General features: G+C 50.3%; 1 non-coding gene across 1 annotated transcript; it reads left to right on the top strand.

Annotated features, from left to right (window-relative positions):
• The first annotated feature begins 589 nt into the window (after nt 1-589).
• LOC148380394 (5S ribosomal RNA) lies at nt 590-708 on the top strand. Its single transcript, XR_015855264.1, has one exon. It is a non-coding gene; the product is annotated as a 5S ribosomal RNA (ribosomal RNA).
• The last annotated feature ends 6,381 nt before the right edge of the window (nt 709-7,089 follow it).

Raw genomic sequence — 7,089 nt, 5'->3', positions numbered from 1 at the left:
AAATTGTGAGCACCTGGCAATACACATTGAAAAAAGTTAAAAAAAAGATGAAAGTACTCACCACGTCGGAGCTTGGCCGTTGCGCGTCTTAGCTCCACTCGCTGTGTTGAGGGCTTGGAGTCTACCTGGTTTTCTGTTGCCACTAATTGCTTTGTAATCATTTTTAATTGCGGCTCATGTCAAAACCTCTTTTCAGTCTTTATTAAGGGTGCGGCTGACAAATAGCAGGTCTTTGAGGTGTTTCATTAGATAATTAACAAATGCTCGACGACATGACTAATCAAAGGATTTCAGAAAACTTCCTGAAGATTGAGTGTGGCAACGATGGGTGGCTGTGGCCCGACAGCATTCCATCGCCACGAAAAAGCACATGTTCCCAACGTTCATTAATGGGGTGGTCATATTTAAAACTTTTGCCTCACGAGTTAGCTTGTAAGGTGCGAGTAGCTCAGCGGCCTATGTTTCTGCGTTCGCCAGTCAATGTGTAAACCATGATCGGCAGCTACCAGTGAAACATCCAAATATAGTGGGTAAATGTTTACACAGTCTTTCTTTTACCACTTTTTTATATACAAAACGACAAAAGAAGGCTTACGGCCATACTACCCTGAGAACGCCCGATCTCGTCCGATCTCGGAAGCTAAGCACGGTCGGGCCTGGTTAGTACTTGGATGGGAGACCGCCTGGGAATACCAGGTGCTGTAAGCTTCCCCTCCGCGAGTCGTCACCTTATCGTGGTGGAGGGGTTTGCGTGCCCCTATGATCCTAGGAGCCATGTTGTCGGGGGCTTCATGCCCCTGGTAGGGTCACCCATGGCAAACGGGTCCTAGGTGAGGGGTCAGACAATGCACGGCTCACCCAAGCCCCTTATGATGAAAAACATAAATGGACTTTGTTTTCCTTCGCCCGGACGCGGGTCACCGGGGCCTCCCTCTGGAGCCAGGCCTGGAGGCGGGGCTCGAAGGCGAGCGTCTGGTGGCCGGGCCTTCGCCCATGGGGCCCGGCCGGGCATAGCCCGAAATGGAAACGTGGGTCCCCCTTCCCATGGGCTCACCACCTGTGGGAGGGGCCGAAGGGGTCGGGTGCAATGTGAGCTGGGCGGCAGCCAAAGGCAGGGACCTTGGCGGTCTGATCCCCGGCTGCAGAAGCTGGCTCTTGGGACATGGAATGTCACCTCTCTGGCTGGAAAGGAGCCCGAGCTGGTGTGCGAGGCAGAAAGATTCCGACTAGATATAGTCGGACTAGCCTCCACACACAGTTTGGGTTCCGGTACAAGCCCTCTCGACAGGGGCTGGACTCTCTTCCACTCTGGAGTTGCCCACGGTGAGAGGCGTCGAGCAGGTGTGGGTATACTTATTGCCCCCCGGCTGGGCGCCTGCACATTGGGGTTCACCCCGGTGAACGAGAGGGTAGCCTACCTCCGCCTTCGGCTGGGGGGACGGGTCCTGACTGTTGTTTGTGTCTATGCACCAAACAGCAGCTCAGAGTACCCACCCTTCTTGGGGTCCCTGGAGGAAGTGCTGGAGAGCGCTCCTTCTGGGGACTCTATCGTTCTACTGGGTGACTTCAATGCTCACGTGGGCAATGACAGTGAGACCTGGAAGGGCGTGATTGGGAGGAACGGCCCCCCTGATCTGAACCCGAGCGGTGTTCTATTGTTGGACTTCTGTGCTCGACACGGATTTTCAATAATGAACACCATGTTCAAACATAAGGGTGTCCATGTGTGCACTTGGCACCAGGACACCCTAGGCCGCAGTTCGATGATCGACTTTGTAGTCGTGTCATCGGATTTGCGGCCGCATGTTTTGGACACTCGGGTGAAGAGAGGGGCGGAGCTGTCAACTGATCACCACCTGGTGGTGGGTTGGCTCCGATGGTGGGGGAAGATGCCGGTCCGACCTGGCAGACCCAAACGCTCTGTGAGGGTCTGCTGGGAACGTCTGGCAGAATCTCCTGTCAGGAAGAGCTTCAACTCCCACCTCCGGCAGAGCTTTTCCCACGTCCCGGGGGAGGCGGGGGACATTGAGTCTGAGTGGACCATGTTCCGCGCCTCCATTGTTGAGGCGGCCGACCGGAGCTGTGGCCGTAAGGTCGTTGGTGCCTGTCGTGGCGGCAATCCCCGAACCCGCTGGTGGACACCGGCGGTAAGGGATGCCGTCAAGCTGAAGAAGGAGTCCTATCGGGCCGTTTTGGCCTGCGGGACTCCGGAGGCAGCTGACAGGTACCGGATGGCCAAGCGGAACGCGGCTTCGGCGGTTGCTGAGGCAAAAACCCGGGCGTGGGAGGAGTTCGGTGAGGCCATGGAGAATGACTTTCGGACGGCTTCGAGGAAATTCTGGTCCACCATCCGGCGTCTCAGGAGGGGGAAGCAGTGCAACGTCAACACTGTTTACAGTGGGGATGGCGTGCTGCTGACCTCGACTCGGGACGTCGTGAGTCGGTGGGGAGAATACTTCGAAGACCTCCTCAATTCCACCTACACGCCTTCCATTGAGGAAGCAGGGCCTGGAGACTCTGAGGTGGATTCTCCAATCTCTGGGGTCGAAGTCACTGAGGTAGTCAAAAAAACTCCTCGGTGGCAAGGCCCCGGGGGTGGATGAGATCCGCCCGGAGTTCTTAAAGGCTCTGGATGTTGTGGGGCTGTCATGGCTGACACGCCTCTACAACGTTGCGTGGACATCGGGGACAGTGCCTCTGGATTGGTCAGACTGGGGTGGTGGTTCCCCTCTTTAAGAAGGGGGACCGGAGGGTGTGTTCCAATTACAGGGGAATCACACTCCTCAGCCTCCCTGGTAAGGTCTATTCAGGGGTGCTGGAGAGGAGGGTCCGTCGGGAGGTCGAACCTCGGATTCAGGAGGAGCAGTGTGGCTTTCGTCCTGGCCGTGGAACAGTGGACCAGCTCTGCACCCTCGGCAGGATCCTCGAGGGTGCATGGGAGTTCGCCCAACCAGTCCACATGTGTTTTGTGGACTTGGAGAAGGCGTTCGACCGTGTCCCTCGGGAGGTTCTGTGGAGGGTGCTTCGGGAGTACGGGGTGCCGAGCCAACTGATAAGGGCGGTTCGGTCCCTGTATCACCGATGCCAGAGTCTGGTCCGCATTTCCGGCAGTAAGACGGATTCGTTCCCAGTGAGGGTTGGACTCCGCCAAGGCTGCCCTTTGTCACCGATTCTGTTCATAATTTTTATGGACAGAATTTCTAGGCGCAGCCGAGGCGTTGAGGGGGTCCGGTTTGGGGACCTCAGCATCGCGTCTCTGCTTTTTGCAGATGACGTGGTGCTGTTGGCTTCTTCAGGCCGTGATCTCCAGCTCTCGCTGGAACGATTCGCAGCCGAGTGTGAAGCGGTCGGGATGAGGGTCAGCACCTCCAAATCCGAGTCCATGGTACTCGATCGGAAAAGGGTGGAATGCCCTCTCCGGATCGGGGATGAGATCCTGCCCCAAGTGGAGGAGTTCAAGTATCTTGGAGTCTTGTTCACGAGTGAGGGGAGGATGGAGCGTGAGATCGACAGGCGGATCGGTGCAGCGTCGGCAGTAATGCGGACCCTGTACCGGTCCGTTGTGGTGAAGAGAGAGCTGAGCCAAAAGGCAAAGCTCTCAATTTACCGGTCGATTTACGCTCCTACCCTCACCTATGGTCACGAGCTATGGGTCGTGACCGAAAGAACGAGATCTCGGATACAAGCGGCCGAAATGAGTTTTCTCCGCAGGATGTCCGGGCTCTCCCTTAGAGATAGGGTGAGAAGCTCGGTCATCCGGGAGAGACTCGGAGTAGAGTCGCTACTCCTCCACGTTGAGAGGAGCCAGATGAGGTGGCTCGGGCATCTTATCAGGATGCCTCCTGGACGCCTCCCTGGGGAGGTGTTCCGGGCATGTCCCACCGGTAGGAGACCCCGGGGACGACCCAGGACGCGCTGGAGAGACTATGTCTCTCAGCTGGCCTGGGAACGCCTTGGGATCCCCCGGGATGAGCTGGATGAAGTGGCTGGGGAGAGGGAAGTCTGGGAGTCCCTCCTAAAGCTGCTGCCCCCGCGACCCGACCCCGGATAAGCGGAAGAAGATGGATGGATGGATGGACGACAAAAGAATTCCAAGAAGAAATTATAATACATAGATAGATAGTGTTGCATGTTGTTTGAGATGCCCGTTGTTGAGCAAGGAAAACAAAGATGTGGAGTAACAATTGGTCCTTTATTGGCAAGATCTTGGGTTGTTTAATGGCAGCCAGTACACGAGGCACGGCAGCAGATGAAACAACAGCCCCCATCTCCAGGTCTGAAGGTTTCATACTGTCCGGAAAAGGCCTGTACCTACATTCGGTACCTACGTGTATTGGGAGGTTCTGGGTGCTGTATCCGTGTTCTGATTGAGCAGTTATGTTTATTTAAGATAATAAGATTTGCACACATATGAACATGAAAAAGTATGAGTTTGTCTAACCTAATAAAATATGTACACGTTGCTGTTTCACCCACTTCAATAGATAGATAGATAGATAGATAGATAGATAGATAGATAGATAGATAGATAGATAGATAGATAGATAGATAGATAGATAGATAGATAGATAGATAGATAGATAGATAGATAGATAGATAGATAGATAGATAGATAGATAGATAGATAGATAGATAGATAGATAGATAGATAGATAGATAGATAGATAGATAGATAGATAGATAGATAGATAGACATCATGGTTTCCTCAGCTGTCACCATATGTTGTTCAAAAATGAATAATATAATAATACATAATATAATAGCTGTCCTGTGGTATATGCTTTTAATGCAATTTTGGTGTATTTCCTATACATTTGGGTCGTTTTTATAGTCAAAATAGCGGAAGACGAGAATCATGGAGGCTGAGGCGGTGACAGATAGTGCCTCTCAGGGCGTGCGTGAGCGTGTGCACCACTCACACACACACTGTAGTGAGCGCGTGCAAACGGCACGTGCTTGCAGTCAGCGGGAAAAGGCGCGTGCCTTGAGGCAGCCAATACTTTTGCCTAAAAAATGGGGCGATAGTGAGCCACGACACGAGTAAATGCGAGAGTAAATTAAGAAGAAAAAAAAAGAAAAGAAAAACAACCAACAACATTCGGTGCTAACGCGTTGCTATTTGGCTTCATTTTCCCTGAAAATTGAGGTACTTCCTGCGGAAACTCAGGCGTGCATGTGCTCCTCAGGCAGTCCTGTCTACGTTCTACCGTGGCACCATTGAGAGCGTCCTCTCCAGTTGCATCGCTGTCTGGGGGGGTAGCTGCACTGAACAGAACTTGAAGGCCCTGCAGTGCATAGTGAATACGGCTGGTAAGATTGTTGGTGCTTCGCTCCCCTCCCTGAAGGACATTTACACCTCCCATCTCACCCACAAGGCAACCACGATTGTGAGTGATGTGAGTCACCCAGCTCACTCTTTGTTTGACCTTCTGCCCTCTGGGAAGAGGTACAGGAGCCTGCGCTCCCGCACCGCCAGACTCGCCAACAGCTTCATTCTCCAGGCTGTTAGGACCCTGAACTCGCTGCCCCCTTCTGCGTAGCGTGCTGCACTTTTGTGCTATTTTCTGGAATGTCTGCTGTACGCTCACTTGCTCCTTTTTGCTCCTCTTATTTATTTGTCGTGTTATTTATTCGTTATTTTTTCAGCACGCTGTTGTTTTCTTGATTGTGTGCCATGTCTTGTCACCGTAGGATAGCGGGGAACGAAATTTCGGTTTCTTTGTGTGTCTTTGGCATGTAAAGAAATTGACAATAAAGCTGACTTAGACTTTGACTTTGACTTTGATATAATCTCGAAGATAAGAAATTTTTCAAAACTTGACTGTCAGTCAAAGCAAGAAATCATAAGTAAGGGAAGACCAACGCCAGATCTGCGAGGATTAATTCAAACTATGTTCCTCCCGGGACGGACTACAACACATTCGTTTCAAAAGGAGTTTACAAGTAAAGGTAAGCATACTGCAGTGGTTTGTTTAAATGTACAGTGGTGTGTTTAAAATGTTATTAAATTTAATCTTGTAAATCTGACTTGTGAGTCAGCAGTGCCTTAGCGTCATACAGTACGTTTGTGCCTCACCAACCCCAACTCTCACAGCACGTCACTGCAGACGTTTTTTTTCAGCGAGAAGCGTGACAGCTCGCCCGTTAGATTGAGAAGGCAACACTGCCTTCCTGTGGATGGAAGAAGGATTGTCTTTCACCGCGAGATGAACTGAGATTGCGCGTGCGTGCATGTGCGCGTATGCCGCTTGAAAACGGCGGGATGTTTATGTCGAAAACAGTTGCACAATTGATTTTTTTAAACTTGCGTTGTACGTTTGACAGAGACGTGTAAACGTTGCGCTCACCCTACACTGATCATAGTCGACAAACCACAAGCAGAAATAAATATTTACCAATGATAAATACTCTCTCTCTCTCTCTCTCTCTCTCACACACACACACACACACACACACACACACACACACACACACACACACACACACACACACACACACACACACACACACACACACACACACACACACACACCAAAGAAAAAGCATGGGAAAATTTGTGAATAATTTAGACGCAAATTTCTCTCCATATTGGGAGAGGCTGCTCGCTGCAGAAGCACTAGGTGGAGCTGTTCCAGAAACAGTCCAACCAAACAGAAGTGATCCCGCCCATTTTCTACCAAAGACATTGCGCCAACTTATTTATTTATTTATTTATTTATTTATTTATTAATTTATTTATTTATTTATTTATTTAACTTTATCGCAAACGAATATATTTATAATCAAGTAGAGAAATCAATAATATTTAATGTTTGTCTATTTCCATTGAAAATACATTTAATGGTTAGAAAACACACAAGGGTTAAACACTTAGTTGTTGGCATTAAACACTTTTTCTTTTTGGTAAGGGGGTGATGTTATTTAGAATTGCATTTCACCTACAAAATAAGCTTATAAACCATATTAATGTGGTGATATATGAAGCAGACAAGTAGTTTTCAAGTTCAGTACATTTCATTTGACATTATCCAATCATTGTGAATGGGTAGCTTAGTAGACACGGTACCTGGGCAGGGGTTAGGGTGGGC

This window comes from Syngnathus floridae, chromosome 21 (genome assembly GCF_059516105.1).
Source record: "Syngnathus floridae isolate MCC-2025c chromosome 21, RoL_Sflo_1.0, whole genome shotgun sequence".
Taxonomy (NCBI): Eukaryota; Metazoa; Chordata; class Actinopteri; order Syngnathiformes; family Syngnathidae; genus Syngnathus; species Syngnathus floridae.
Note: the sequence above shows the minus strand (reverse complement) of the source record. Positions and strands in the feature narration are given on the sequence as shown.